This window comes from Puma concolor, chromosome F2 (assembly GCF_028749965.1).
Source record: "Puma concolor isolate L17-30 chromosome F2, mPumCon1.1.hap2, whole genome shotgun sequence".
Classification (NCBI taxonomy): domain Eukaryota; kingdom Metazoa; phylum Chordata; class Mammalia; order Carnivora; family Felidae; genus Puma; species Puma concolor.
This window is the reverse complement of record NC_141684.1, coordinates 71,691,705-71,707,702: the sequence shown is the minus strand read 5'-3', so window position 1 is coordinate 71,707,702 and position 15,998 is coordinate 71,691,705. Positions and strand designations below refer to the sequence as shown.

At 46.2% G+C, this 15,998-nt stretch overlaps 1 long non-coding RNA gene across 1 annotated transcript; it reads right to left on the bottom strand.

Annotated features, from left to right (window-relative positions):
- Nucleotides 1-1,724: 1,724 nt before the first annotated feature.
- Nucleotides 1,725-14,555, bottom strand: LOC147572098 (uncharacterized). The gene is made up of 2 exons (XR_015246709.1): nucleotides 14,320-14,555; nucleotides 1,725-2,858 (listed from the first exon to the last, which is right to left on the bottom strand). It is a non-coding gene; the product is annotated as an uncharacterized LOC147572098 (long non-coding RNA).
- Between the last annotated feature and the right edge of the window lie 1,443 nt (nucleotides 14,556-15,998).

Genomic DNA, 15,998 nt, shown 5'->3' with positions numbered 1-15,998 from the left:
CAAACAACAGGATCAAGGAAGTCTTAAAAAACATGCAAAGAACTGAATATGAGATTCCACAATTAGCTGCTTATTGTTCCCTGGAATGAGATGAATCATTTCCAAAGTAATCACTTGTTTCACTGAGTGGGACTGCGTTTCTTTGTTTTAAAACTGGTGTGTGCGTGTCCAGACAAGGCCGTCATTTCTTATAAACGAGGCATGCTATTGTCACATGTTTGATCAAAATTCTTTCTTTCTTTCTTTCTTTTTTAATGCTCCTTTATCTGGTTCCCTTTCTAGTCAAGCTTGTCTATTTCCCTCAAAACATTAAACTGTCACATATTAACTCTTGTCCCTCCAGACCCTTTAATGTAATCACCGGATTCTGGCACTCACCAGCTTGGGATCTTGCCAAAGCTGCTGAGGATGCTGAGCCTCAAATTCCTCATCTGTTAGAGGGCCAGGCATTCATTCATTCATTTCTTTAAAAATTACAGAATGTTGGGGCACCTGAATTGCTCAGTGGGTTGAGCGTCCAACTCTTGATTTTGGCTCGGGTCACAATCCCAGGGTTGTGGGGTCGAGCCCGTGTTGGGCCCCACGGTGAACGTGGAGCCTGCTTAAGATTCTCTCTCCATCTCTCTCTCTCTAAAAAAAAAAAAAGGCTTAAAAAATTAAAAAAAAAAACCCAAATTATAGAATGTCTACATTGGGCACACAAAGATAAATAAGGTATGTCTTATATTGTTCTTAACTTCTACTGCAGTGGAGAAAGGCACGTGTAAATGCGGCAAGTGCCTTAAAGTCTTGTAAGGACCTCCTACGTGGTTTTACATGGGGACGAGAGGAGCAGGGAACATCAGAGAATGTCGAGAGAGGACAGTGAATGATGTGTGTGAAAGTCCTTGGCTGATAATAATAGCAAACGATCACGTAGCTCTTACCATTGTTCGGCATTGGGCTGGGCACTTGAACATTTGATCTCATCTCAACCTATCTCTTTGGTCCTTACTACTATTATTCCTAAATTGTTGAGGAAATTGGGGCTGACAGAGACGAAGCAACTTGCCCAGGGTCACACACTCCAAATGACAACTTCAAGATTCTACCCCAGGCGACAGAACCCCAGAGCGCATTGTCGTCCCCTTTCTTTGCTTGGGTGTTGCAAAGGCTGGATCCCTGTCTGCCTGCTGGTGGCAGCTGCACCCACAGTGGTGACAGCGTCTGGTGCTGGGGTGAGGGCTACTGGGGGGAGGGAGGGGGATGGGGAATGCAGTGAGTCTTCCAGACTGAGGAGTCAGGTTTTACCCATAAGGGGTTACTCAAAACTAAAACTAAAAACATTACGTAAATTCGGTTCCTCATTTTGGTTTGTCTCTTCCCGATGATATTTCTTTTCTTACTGGGTTCAAACTGACTGCAAAAGACATTGGTGATTTTCACCACCCTCCCCCCACCACCCTTTAAGACCCAAGATTAAAAGAACCGTGTGTCACATGATAGAGGCAGATGACTCTTATTCTTGGGAGACTTGAAATCAACAGGCGACAAACTTTCAGCTTTTGTTTAAATTCAGTCCAAAGGGATTTTCTAATCTAAAGAACTCCCATTGTTTTATTTCAGGGTCAGAATAATTTCCTACTGAGCACACAGGGAGGTTTTCTGTGAGGGGAATTTAAGAAACAGATATGCAAATATGCTGGGGAGATTAATAGGAAGACACAGCTAGAAGACCCACAAAATGAAATACTATGACAGATAATATATTTTAGTTTGATTTTCAACAACATTATATAAATGCTCTTAATTAATATTAAAACAACAATTAATGAGAAATAGCCCCATTGGTTTGATAAATGGAGTAGTCTTTTTCAAGGACATTTTTTTTTTTCTGATTCCAGATGTAATATAGTTTACTGTGGAAGATTTGGAGGTGAAAGATAAGCATACAAAGAAATGGAAATCACCTTGATATGGAAGCTCTAGAAGCTATCCTCAGGGGCCCGCTGTGAACTTTGTGGAGGTCTGTCCTGCCGGGCTTGCTGGCCCTATGGCGCGTTTGCCTTTTTCTGTCGTTTTGTGCACACGTGCATTACCTTGGACGTAATAGGTGGTCAATGTCTTTGCTATTTTTGCAACTTGAATTATTACTTACATTATTGTTTCACAAAGGTGGAGTCGTAAAATGCCTCAGTTTTGTGTACGGTGGAACTGATGGTATGAAAGAAATGTTAAAATCATCTGGGGCACCTGGCTGGCTCAGTCGGTAGTGTATGCCACTCTTGATCTCAGGGTTGTGAGTTCAAGCCCCATGTTGGGTGTGGAACCTACTTAAAAAAAAAAAAAGAAATATTTAAATAATCCAATAAGTTGTATTAATCAGGGTTCTTTGTATTGCAAGAACCAGAAACTCCCACTCATTTAATTTGAAGTCTAGGGAAAGGCTTACTTATTTGCATGGCCAAATCCAGGGATCAAGCAATATTGTCATCTTTTCTCTTTTCCTCTCATTTTTCAGCTCAGCCTTGTTTCTGTGTCTTTTCTTTGCATACTGGATTTATTCTCTTCCTCCTGCTTCGTACAGCCTTTCTTGAAATTGCTGAAAAGTCTTGGGTTGACATTCCCACCATTCATGATCCAAAGAGGAGAAAGGCTCTCTTTCCTTCTGAGTCCAACTAGTAGCATGAGAACTCTGACGGGACCCACTGGGGTCATCTGTGTATCCTGAACCAATCACTGGGTCCCTGGGTTTGGTTTGGTGGCTGGCCTGGGATCTCTTTCCCTCCTGTATGCTGCCAGTGGGGCTGTGGGTGGGCTAGAAATGAGCATGGCGTCCTCACCACTGTACAGAAGTGCAGGAATGGGGGAAGGAGCTTCTGAAAAGAGACAAACAAACAAAAAGAGGAAAGTTGCTAAATGCACTGGGCAAACAAAACTTCAGCAACCAGTCACCTCTCTCCATTTAAAAAAAAAAATACTGTTTCAGGGGCACCTGGGCGGCTCAGTCGGTTGAGAGTCTGACTCTTGATTTCAGCTCGGGTCATGATCTCATGGTTTCATGAGACAGAGCCCCATGTCCAGCTCTAAGCTGAGAGCACAGAGCTTTCTTGGGATTCTCTTTCTCCCTGTCGCTTTGCTCCTCCCCTGCTCTCTCTCTCTCAAAATAAATAGGTAAACATTAAAAAAAAAGAAAATAAAAATAATTACTGATTCAGCTTAGAATTAAGGGTCAGATGTACATGTATAAGACATCTGTAAAGTGGAGAAAATAAAGAAAATATATAAAAATGATTTTTACATTTTTAATTAATCATTAACTGGAATATGCCTGATTATCTTTGATGGAATATTGTACATATAGTTGATAGCACCCTGGCTCTTTTAGCTGAATTGATTAATTCCTGATATATACTACCCTTGAGGATTGATATAGTTTTCTTTCATTGTACATTCCAATTGGAAAATCATTATCAAATAGCTCACGAAGTCCAAACGAGAATCCTCTCCTCTCATTCTTTCTTGACACATACTGTCTGTTCTATAACAACGTGAAATAAATACTGTTAGCATTTTTCATAACAAAAACCAACAATAACTATTAAAGGACCATTTCAATTAATGATATGGGAGATACTTGTACTTTAGGCTTCTGCCAACAGGACTTAAAACAATGTTTATTGGATGCACTTTATTTATTTATTTATTTATTTATTTATTTATTTATTTATAATTTTATTTTTGAGAGAGAGAGAGAGTGAGGGCAGGGGAGGGGCAGAGAGACAGAGAGGGAGACAAGGGATTCGAAACAGGCTCTGTGCTGACAGCGGAGAGCCCAATTTGGGGCTGGAACTCACGAACCGCGAGACCATGACCTGAGCAGCCGTTGGACACTTAAGCGACTGAGCCACCCAGGTGCCCCGGCTTCATCACTATTGAAAAAAAAATTTTTTTTAATTGAAGTATAGTTGACACACAATGTTATAGTAGTTTCAGGTGTACAACATTAGAGATCACAACTTCCACACTATGCTCTACATCTGTCACCGTACAATGTTATTATAGTAGCACTGACTGTACTCCCCATGCCGTGTCCTCCATCCCATGACTTAATCTTTCCATAACCAGAAGCTTCCCACACCCCTTCACCCATTTGGCCCTGTATGTATGGGTCTCTTTCTGTTCTTTGTTTGCTCTTTTTGTTTTGTTTCATTCTCTATTCCGCATACGAGTGGAAATCGCATGGTGTCTTGTCTTTCCCTGACTTGTTTCACTTAGCATAATACCCTCTAGGTCTATCCATGTTGTTGCAAATGGCAAGATTTCATTCTCCTTTTTTATGGCTGAGTAATATTCCACTGCATATTCACACCACATCTTCTTATCCATCCATCATGGATACTTAGGTAGCTCCGTATCTTGACTATTGTAAATAATGTCGCAATAAACACAGCGATGCATAGATCTATTCAAATTAGGGTTGTCATTTCCTTTCGGTAAATACTCAGTAGTGGAATTACTGGATCCTGTGGTATTTCTATTTTTAGTTTTTTGAAGAACTTCCATACCATACTGTTTTCTATAGTGGCTATACCAATTTACCCTTTGACCAACAGTGCACGAGGGCTTCCTTTTCTCCACATCCTCACCGATACTTGTTATTTCTCGTGGCCAGTCATTTTTTTTTTTTTAAACCAGATTTTTAGTGTCAGCATAACCAAATATCTAATTTTGGGGGGTCTTACTGTATATGATCACCTAGATCTCAAACTACTTCCTGGTAGTAATACAAGATTTATGCACAGATACATCCAGGGAAAGAACTATGGTGATCTAATTTGTTCTAGGAAGTCATTTAAGCACTAAGGAGTGAGACCTAAATTCCTCTGTAGGCATATGAGTTAGTTTCTATTCTTTATCATCTTTCAGATGTTTTGAATAAATTACTTCATAATCTCTTATAGTCAGAACTGGCCAGAGTTGGGTCTTTTGCTTTATTTTTATAGTCTGTGTTTTTTCTGAAATCTTTTCATCCATACATAGGGTCCTTTCCTCCATATTATTATTTTTTTTTCTAACAATGGTTCTATCTCCTTCATTGCTCCAGGGTCCTGCACTGAGAAGCCCTGATCTGACCAGTTATGATATGAACTCTAGAATCCAGAGTGGAAAACGGCCCAGGATTTGTGCTGGAGTGGCCACCAAGCTGGGCTTCCATGTGCTCTTTTGTCTGTACTCTGGTCGCTCGAAAGCTGTGCCAGGGACTCTTTTCCAGCTTGACTTTCAATAGTTTCACTGCTAACATGAATATGCTTTTGATTTTTGTGCAGTATTGCACCTTACTTCTCCCTCTCCAGCCCAAACTCCTGAAAATAGGGGCTTCCTGAATAGACACCTCTCCTAGCAAGCGACTCGGGTGGTCCATTTTCGTACCATCACAAGAGTGGACCTGGTCTCAGCATGTTGTAGGAATAGGTAATAAACTCACAGTCCCGTCGTTTCTTTCCTGTCTCTTTAGAGAGAGTAATTTCACTGCTCTCTCCATAGTTTTCCTATGTTGTTATTAGGATTCTCGATGCTTGAGTGAGTAACTTCCTTTTTTTTTTTTTAATGTTTATTTATTTTTGAGGGACAGAGCATGAGTGGGGGAGGGGTAGAGAGAGAGGGAGACACAGAATCCGAAGCAGGCTCCAGGCTCTGAGCTGTCAGCACAGAGCCCGACGCGGGGCTCCAACTCACGAGCCGTGAGTTCATGACCCCAGCCGAAGTCGGACACCCAACCAACTGAGCCCCCCAGATGCCCCAAGTAGTTTCCTTTTTATTTCATTAGATACTGCCCAGCCTTTTCCAGGATGATGTTCAGCAAGCCCTACTTCTTTATCAAGAAGATCCCATTTCTCCGGCGCATCAAGTTTCTGTTAGAATGCCATCCTTCAGCTGATGCATTTGTTGCAAGGCAAGCCACAGAGAGACGGAGGAGTTCGTAGCTATATGGCACTGTATAGCTCGTAACCCTTGGCTGCTTTAGCCTACACAGTGTAACAGGGATTTACCATGTGATCTGTCTTGGAAAATAGGAAGCACAATTGAAACCCTCCCTGTGGATGAGTGAAGTTTGGCCATTTAAGTTGTGTGACAATTACAGAACGTGGATTTGGTCTCCTGCTCTACAGTTACTGAGTGGAGGGAAAAATGTTTTTGGTGTTCTTTGTCCTTCCCTTGCAGGGATCCTGACATTTACAAGTTGGTTAAAGCTGTGGTTACTGCTTCCCCCTTTAACTCTGTCTCTTCTTAACATGTAAGCAAGTTGGAGTCTCTATCAGTAAATGATCTTAGGTAGAAAGCATGGATAAAGATGTCCAATATTACTTAAGGGTACAAGAAACATTAACACTCAGAGAAATAGATGTTCAAATATAAGAAGAGAATGGGGTTTATTTTTGTTCCAACTAGTAGAAAATAGCTTTTTGGATCACTCCTGATGATAGCAGTGGGGATTCATATCAAAAATCTTCCCTTTCCTCCTGTATCAGTTATCTATGGCTGTGTAACAAACCATTCCCAAACTTGATGATGTCTAACAACTACAATCACGTTATAATCCATCACTAGTTCCAAAGGGTGGGAGTTCAGGAAGTCTCAGCTAGGCTGATTGTCTCTGGGCCTACCAAATGGTTGTCATCAGACCGTAGCTGATCCGGGACAGTGGAAGGCTGGAGAGTGCGGCCTGTACTGATATCCCTATCTCCCTACGTCCGGTCTCAGAGCCTCTGCTGTGGTCTCCAGGCTGGCTTGGCCTTCTTCACAGAATAGTGGTCTCTAGGTGGTAGAACTTGGTACACAGAGACTTTAGGTTTCAGTGTGCACACTGCAGAGAACCCAGGTAAAAACCTCTTGGTGCCCATGACACAGACTTAGAAGTCCTGTAGAGCCATTTCTGTCAAACTCTGTGGGTCAGCCAGGCACTAAGGCTGGTCCAGGTTCAAGGAGAGTGGATACAGACTGACGCCTCTCGATGATAAGAATGTCAAACAACTTGCAGGCATATTTTTAAAGTATCACACTTCTCCAAGACAATGTTAATCTATCCTTTGGATTTGACTTTAAGTGCATGCTTTTAAAAAATTGTCCTGATGGGCCATTGGCTTAAAGAATTAAAAGGGACATATATATTGTAAAGTTCCACAGTAGATCAGTATATTCTGTGACATAGCGTGAATAATATGGAGGCTTTGTGCATATCAGATCGGCCCAATTCATGCCAAGCATTCTACAGACAGTTAATAAAGAGTAACAGAATGAATGAATGAATATATAATGAATTAGTTCACATATCTGTCATCAATCAAAAGAGCTCTTAAGCCAAATAGATTTGAAGCCAACAGAATGAATTATAACTTGGCATCTTGAGTGAGGAAATATGTTTCTAAAATATAATTAGTTTAGCATTTGTTTTGCTTTGTTTCATTCTATTTGTACATACGATTTCGTTAAAAGGCAGTCACATATATTCAAATAACTGCCTGATTGGGTGACAGAAGGCAGAGGTAGAGAACATTTTCTGAAGAGTATTAGGAGGCTCCAGGTCAAGAGTCTGAAAATGTAGAGGCCACAGTGTCCCCAGTGCCCTTCAGCCGCTGAGGGAAGGAACATTGGAATTCTCTCCAAAGACTGGAAGGTAGTTTCTGTGGGGCTCCTCAGCGGCTCACGCAGGTCCTTCTCCTTTCTCTGGAAAATCAGTGCCAGGGAAGAAGCTTACGATGTTTCTAAAATTTCAGATACAGTACATCAAATCATAACAATTTCACTCCTCATACAGTTAGAAAGTCCCATTTTAGACCTGACTGTCCCGGGTCCTTTTCTACTTCCAGATTAGCTCTGGATGCGCCCACCTGCACACTCAGGGATAGGTCTATATAAGGCTCGTGTGCCCAGAGCTTGGGCCAGAGCCGCCCCCCCGCCCCCCAGTGGCTACTTAGCACCTTATGCCCCCTCTGATGGCCCCACATTGTCCTCTGGCTTCGGTGGGGGGTGCTGTTCCCGTCCGTGGCCCAGGATTGGCTGTCACCATCACAACAGCGTGTGTACAATTCGACAGCAGGGATCTGGGACCCGAGAGTGTTTGCCTTGTAGGAAGTTCGTTCTGGTAGCAGTCAGGGAGAGTGATTCAGGATGGGGAGGAGACGGCTGACAGCAGCAGCAGCCATGAGGCGGCTGCGACGGTCCAGGAGGCGGGTGACGCAGGCATGGATTGAGGCAGCGGTTACACAGGTGAAAACTGGCGAACACCAAGAGAGGTTTGCAGAAGTGTGGGGTAAATGCATCCGCTGCTTGGGGTTGAGGGGCGGTATTGGCCCGGGAACACACTGTGGTTGAACCTGGCTGACAGGGTAGAGCACAGTGTGACTTTCACAAGGAATAGGAAGGAAGGAACTTTGGCCGGGAGGTGATGGGAATAAGGGGCTGAGGGAAAGGGGCGCTTGGTTATGGCTTAGGGGAGTGTGAGCACCGAGCCTTTGTTACTGGGAAAGAGGAAATTTGGGTTAGCAAAGGGCATTTACTTGATGCAGAGAACTTCCTTATCTCTGGGCCTGCACAGATTGTTTCTTAACCATCACTGTTCGCAGAACAAGACTTAAGTGAGTTTTACCTTTTAGAATCCACACACATTTTTTTTTTCCTTTTTAAATAAAGATCCTCATCAAAGGAATGAATGGGTAAGAGAACAAGGAGAGAGCGCGGGTTCTGGGAACGGATTTCTGCTGGTGGACCACACTTATTCTCAGCCTGGAAAAATGTGAGTGAATATGGATGGCCTGGTGGTTTTGAAACCTGCATAAACGTCATTGGTAGGCAATTTCCTGAAGGTCTTGTCTCTTAACAAGGGGCTCTTCCCCCTAAAACTCCAGGGGGCATTTGAGCATGAGAAGGGGTAATCTGATTGCGGCAGTGACTGGGTGGGGGTGCGTCTGGCACGTCTCCGGCCGAGGTCATGAGTGCTGAACGATCTGCTGTATCTTGACGCTCATGCAAAAAAGAATCGTACTGCCCGCAAAATAGCACCTGCACTGAGTGACAGGGAGGCTCGAGCTGTCAAAGTGCATTCATCTTTATGATGTTGTCATTCACTGACTTTCAGTTACACAGAGATTTATTTTGTTCTTTTTTTTTTTTTTTTTTTTTTTTGGGAAGTAAAACAAGATGTGAGGAAACGGCCCTAACCTCCCTCTGTCTTCTTGCCTGGGGTCCTTTGGAAAGAGACCTCTCTGGGAGGGGTTGCTGGTGGTGATGGAAAGTGACACTGGAGGTGGGAGTAGGGGGAGCCTGCAGCCCGAGACTCGGGACTGTTCTCCTCAGGCCAGGCCTGGAAAGGTGTGCTGGAAAGTTCCAGAAGTTGGAGAATCACAGTCCTGAAACAACTTGGGCCCAGGAGGGGTGCCGAGGCCGGCTACAGTGGGCGGGGTTTTTGGCTTTTGCAGACACCTGCCCCCAAGCAGCAGGTGCCCCAGTTTTCACACAAAGGAAATGAGAACCCCTGTCTATGTCCTTCCTTCCATCAGAGACATCAGCGTCTTGTAGCACTTGTCCTTCTGTGTTGCAAAGCTCAGGCCTATTTGTCATTCTTTATCAGAGGAACAACTCATGCCCTGGGCTTACTTAGTAATGGGGCATCCGCGCCTGACTCGGGGCCGTCCTGGGACTAGAAGCTGCTCAGCCAGCCCGAAGCCTCGGATGCCCCGAGGACAGACTGTGTGGCTGGGTTAGCTGCCGAGTGACAGAGGGCTGCGGTGTCCCCTACTGGAACATGATGCCTGACTCCCACAAGTAAAATGATGTGGGAGCGGGTGGCTGAGAACGCACACACAGTGCCATCAGCGAGAGGTGACGCAGGCCATTTGGTTTCACCTAACAGGGTGATGTACCATCCTGCGGCTGTTGTTAGCCAGGCCTGAGATGAAGCTTTCGTGGGGAGGGCCTCATGTAGGACTGGCCTTCCTTCTTGCAAAGCCCCGAGTGACATCTGTCTTTCAATGAGAAGCATTAAGGAATTGGAGAACTGCCCACGTCGGAGTCCAGCAAGAACTCGTGTACTTCTGTTGCCCGGCGGGTGAGTTCCACTCGCCCAGAGGTTAGAGTGTTTATTAATGTCTGGAGCATGAGCCAAGGCCCAGATGCTGTGCTTGGTTCCGGGGACGCTGAGAGATATTGCTCTCAGGGAGCTCTCAGCCCATAGGGAAGGTAGACAAGAAAGCAAATAATTTCAGCGGAGTCAAATACATGGCCATTGTGAGACAGATGCCAAAAGATATGGAGGGGGCACAAAGGAAGGACTCATCAGCAGGTACAGGAGGGCACAGGAGCTAGGGCCAGGGAAGTCTCAGAAGACACGAGTGGCTGAGTTGGGGCTTGAAGAATGAGTATAAATCAGCCGAGTGGCCAGAAGGGCATAGACGTCCAGGCAGAAGGCAAGGCAAATACAAAGGCATGACCGTATAGAATAACGGAGGTTTCGTGAAGTTGCAAGTAGTTCTTTATGATTAGACATAGAAGATAAGGTGGGAGCAGCAAGACCCAAGTAGTCAAGCAGGGGCCTGGTCATGGGGACCTTTCATGACACACAGGATGCCATCCTGTGAATGAAACAATACCCTCAAGGGCTTCAGGTGGAGGAGTAACGTAGTGATAGCTGTGTATCTGAAATATGTTGGGTGGATTGGGAAGGGGCAAGATGGGAATTTGTGAAGTCAGTTTTAAGACGCCATTGCAATGGGGAGTCTTAGCGATGATAGTTGGGATTAGGCACTGATCATGGGGATGGGTCAAGAGCGTGTCTAGAATACAAGAGGTGGACATAACAGGGTCTCGTGGTCAGCTGTGGAATGCTAGGGAGAGGAGAAAATGATGGCTCTAGAGTTCTAAACTGGGTGACCAGGTGCATCATGGTGCTGTTTTGGTTGAGGTGGTTGGGTTTGGGGGGCTAGGAAGGAAAGAAAGAAAGGTAGAGATAATGAGTTCAGTTGACCGTAGTGTTAGACACGGTGCATTTGAGGTGTTTATGAGATGTTTAGCTGGAGATGTTCAGCAGGTGGCTGGGTGCACAGTGGAGTTACCTGTCGTTAGCATAGTGAATGATGCAAATCCAACTACACAGTCAGCAAATAGATGCATTGTCCATGTTCCTGTACCCTTCCTCACCCCTGTGATTTGTCCTGGGATCAAGAGTGGAGCATGTTATTTAGGCCTAATGTGAATTGCGTTTTCCTGCCCATAAACTAGTAATTGGTTTGGGGTGAGCCCTTGATTCAATTTGTGTCAATGAGAAGCCATCGAAAACATCGAGATTTATGCTGGGAATCCTGAGAACGATTCTAATGGAAGAATTTGCCAGCGCTATAGCTTCGGTGGGCATCTTTAGACTCACACGAAGAGGATTTTTGACAAAGGAGAAAATGTGAAGGAGCAAGGGAGAGAGGAGAGACAGCGAGAGAAAGGAGAGGTGTAGAAAGAAAATGTGGTTCGAGTCACATTATTTGAGCCCTGGTCAAGCCAGGTCTGGGCTTCTCAGTCTTGGAACCAATACATTTCTTTTTATTTTTCTTTAGTCAATCAGAGCCAGACTTTCTGTCACTTACACCAAGTGGGTCCTAACCCATCTAGAGGCCTCTGGAACATTCTGCAAGTGTAGAACTGGTGAGCCGGAGCTAAAGGATGGTGTGCTAAAAATCCGTTCTGCAAAAGAAAACTCTAGTAGAGGTGGAGATGCTCAGGATACTCAGACAGAGGTCCAGAGCAGGCTCTTACTCCCCTGGGCTCTTTCAGCTGATGCTCTGGCACAGTGGTTCTCAAAGTATGAACCACTGACCAACAGCATCAGCGTTACTTGGCAATTGGTTGGAAATCAAAATTCTTGGATTCTTAGAAATTGAGGATCATGGAGCCCAAGAGTCTGCACCTTTTTTTTCTTAATGTTTATTTATTTTTGAAAGAGCGCAAGTGGAGGCAGAGGCTAAGTTGGGGGGGGGGAGGGTGACAGAGGATCCAAAGCAGGCTCTGAGCTGTCAGCACAGAGCCCCATGTGGGGCTCAAACTCAGGAACTGAGAGATGATGACCCAAGTGGAAGTCAGTGCTCAGTCGACTGAGCTACCCAGGTGTCCCCGGGAATCTGTATCTTACTAACCTTTCAAGGGACCCAGGCGTCCCCAGGAATCTGTATCTTACTAACCTTTCAAGGGACCAAAGCCTGAGGACCTCTGCTCCTAGACTATTTCTGAGTATTGCCAAGTACGGGATTGCCGGATGGTCATATAGGGTGCATGTGGAATTTGGAGGATGTTGGTGTCAAGGGAGACTTGAAACTTGACTTCCCTGCTGAAATGGCACACTCAAATCTTAGGTCCAACCACTGGGCTCACGGGCTTGCTGCAACACCACGATTTTGTGATATAAGTTGAGACATGGGGCTGGGTTTTTCTGGATCAAAGTGCAGTGATCTGTGAGTTCACATTTCTTTTCTAGAGATTGTAATAATCGATTAGATACCCTTGTTCACCGCTATTTAATCCTACTGATGCCTAATGAAGTGCAACACATTGGGGCAGAGTGTGATCAATGAGGCAGCATCGCACGTCTCCAAGTAAAATGGAGTGGGTGAAGGTGGATGTCTTCTACCTACGGTGGGAAATGAAACCCTTCAATGACTGATCCCCATTCTACTTAGGGCTTGTCCAGGTTGGGAGCTATGAAGGGATCTGAATGATAGGGGACCCCTAGTATTCCTTCGGGTACATTTGGGAGATGCAGAAATCCAGTACTTTCCATTAAGACAGAGAGGGGGATGATCTTCAAGAAGGGCTGGGTTGGTTTATTCGGAAGTGAGAAGTCTGTACCTCCCTGCTCTAGGTGCTTTTGTCTTTCTTTAAGAAACGCAAACGTTAACGTAATGGGAAAATACGGGCTTGGAAGTGATGTAGCCTGAGTTCGAATCTTAGGTCTATCACTTAGTTGCTGTGTGACATCAGGTATGGAACCCAAACTGTCTAAGCCTCAATTCCTATTGAGAAAATGGAGATAGTAATCTTCGGTGGTTGTCATGAGGTGTAGAAGGAATCTAAGAAGGACTTGGCATGTACAATGTACTCAGGCGATTTTCCCCTCCTCTGATGCCCTCTATTAAGCTCCCACAGTGTCATCTGTTCCCATAAACCCACTGTCCTAATATAGCTCTTCTGCATCTCAAGTCCCCTACTCCTGCCAGATCTGTCCCCTGCCAAATTCCCAAGTCTCCAGAATTACTCTCTCCTCTAAAAATAACGCCCCTTTTCAAAGGTAGGCAGGTTTGACTAGTCATCACCATATAAAGGGGGTGATGTTCCAGGTGAACTTGACTGACCAAAGCCCCCCCCCCCCCCCCCCCCCCCACCGGCTGGTAATGAATGCCTTGTCTTTCCCAGGCTCCGCAGGAGCAGATTCAGTCCCAAGACTCTCCAGTTGGCGGGTACAAGGAGATGGTTAGGGCAGGCAGGTGCTTCTGGGACCCTCTCTTACTTGTGCATTCTTTTCTGGCTCATTCATTCACTCATGCAATGAACATGCGGGGAGTCCCGGTCATGCTAACCAGGAACTGTGTGAGCTCTAGGGGATAGAAAGGTGAATCAGACAGTCCCGGAATTCAAGAAGCTCAGATATGGAGAGCAGACACCCAAGCAGACAGTTGGCCTTCAGGAAGGCTTGAGTCTTAACAGATTGATAAACAGGTGAAGACGAGGCAGGAGAGGGTCTATTAGGTCAAGGGACTGGCATTAGCAATGCCAGAGATTAGTCACAGGGTAAGCATGGGAGAACCCCCGGAAGTTGCACTGCTGGCTGGTGAAAGTTGAGAAAATGTTTGAAAAGGAAGTTGAGAGTTAAGCAGAGGCCCACTAATTTTGTCCAAGGGATGGGGAGCCCCTTGGCGTGTTCACTACTTAGTGCTCAGGGGGTGGCCGATCAGATTTAACTAGATTTCTAGCTAAAACTTCTCGAACGCTTACCCCGGTGCCAGGCACCTCGCGAGGCACCGTATGTTAGAATTATTTGATATGGGTTTCTTTGGCTTTGAGTGGAGGATGGGCACAGGCAGGGTGGGGAGGTGACCAGGCAGAGGCAGTGGGCCGCTGTGTGGAGACGGCAGCATGAAGGCAGCCTGAGAAGGCAGGAGGGCCACAGGCTAGGAGGGAGGGCCCGAGCTGGGCAGGGAGTGGTCCACGGGGGTCCCAACTGGGGGTCAAAGTGGAGTTTAACCCTGGACCCTGAATCTGAAGATCCATATGTATATGGCCCAAGGTTGACCTCTCTCCTACCGGGTGATGTCTCGCTTTTTCCGGGCAGGAAACCTCTCCCCGGTCACACACATCTCCATTCCATCCGCAAATCCCTTTCGGGGAGAAAAGCCCTTGGCGACAATGGCTTCTCTTCATTCCGGGCACCGACAGCCTGACAACCGGCAGAAGCTGCCGCGCCGCGGCACGAGCAGCTGAGCACCCATCCGGTGAGGTCCGGGCGCCCTTAAAGGCGGTGAATTTCGGTTGTGCGGCTTTTGCACAAAACCAAAAGCCCCAGAGCGGTCATCTCTCCCGCAGAGGTGCTGGCCGCGACAGACGAGCGCGGTGGAAGCGCGGGTCTCAGGTCGCGGGCGCTGCCGGGGCGCCGTGGTCCAGCAGGGGGCAGCATTGAGACATTAACGAGGGGAGCGACCGGCGCCGCGCAGCGCAGCCGCAGGGCCCACGCTCGTCCTGGGCGCTAACCTTTCAAGCAATTCCCGGGGGAGCCCTTCCTGCCCGGTGGAGGCTGCCCGAAAACGAGCAGGCGTTAAGAATGAAATATGAAGCAATTCCCTTCCGCAGAATGAAAATGAACTGTCATTTAGTAAATTATCAGTTGATGACACATTCTTCCAGCATAAAGGTGGTTTTTGTTGAAGTGCAGGAGGCAGTTGAAGGCTTTTTGCCCCGGCGCCCACCCCAGAACACCAAGCACCGCGTGTGTGCGAGAAAGGTCGAAGGCTGGAAGCAGGGACTGGGCACCCGGGGCGCAGGAGAGAAGGGATGCGGTTGCGTTAAGGGTGCTAAGGACGCAGGCACGTTTCCAGCCAGGCTGTGATCAGGTAGAAGGCGACATAGCCTCACAGCATGATGAAGGGAGCTGGGAAGGCAGAAGGTGACGGGAAGCAGGCAGGATGCTCTTCCCATCGGAGACCTGTGTCTCCTTCCGTATTGATTCTGCATCAGCGGAAAATGTTTAGCGTTTCCTTTGTCCTTCTTCACCTCCTTTGACCTGCCGTCCCTCTGCCTGCTTCCCAGCGGAGCTGAGGGAGAGACCTGGGCGTACCCTCAAGGTTGAACAAGGCCCCGAATGCCTTCCTATCTGGCCGGAAGGGTGGGACCGTTTCTTTCTCCCATTCTCTGTGTGTTCACACAGTGGATGCTGAGTCAGTGTTCCACAATCTGAACTGACCGCCAGCAGAGTTCTTGCAGAAAGCATGTTGAGATTGTGTCCGCTAGGGTCCCCAAGCTGTCAATATTAAATCGGTTTAAAGGGGCATATTTATGGGATCCAAGAAGGGAAACATAAGCCCAGTTGGGCAAACTGAGGAAAACCCTGTGAGGCCCTCTTCCCTTAGCCCAATGGAATACTAATGATATCCTTGGGCAAAGGTTCCTTGCTGCTACAAAAAACTGGACTCTTCGCTGTTCCCGGTGTGCTTTATTTCTTTGCAGATAGTACTGATTATTTCTTCTGGATAATTACCCTCAAATCCCCAATTTTCCCCATACTCGTGGTCTTGTTATAAGTGAAAGCCCCCTTGTCTGATAATCATGAGGGCTATAAAGAGCCTACTGCGAAGTGATTTGGACTTGAAGCGAAGAATTTCCTCTGTCCTTTTAGAAGTGGTGAATTTGGCGGGTTGAATCAAATTCCTCCCTGATACAGGCAAAGGAGATGTTTGTAAGGAGCCTAAGAACCCAAAGCATATTTAGGA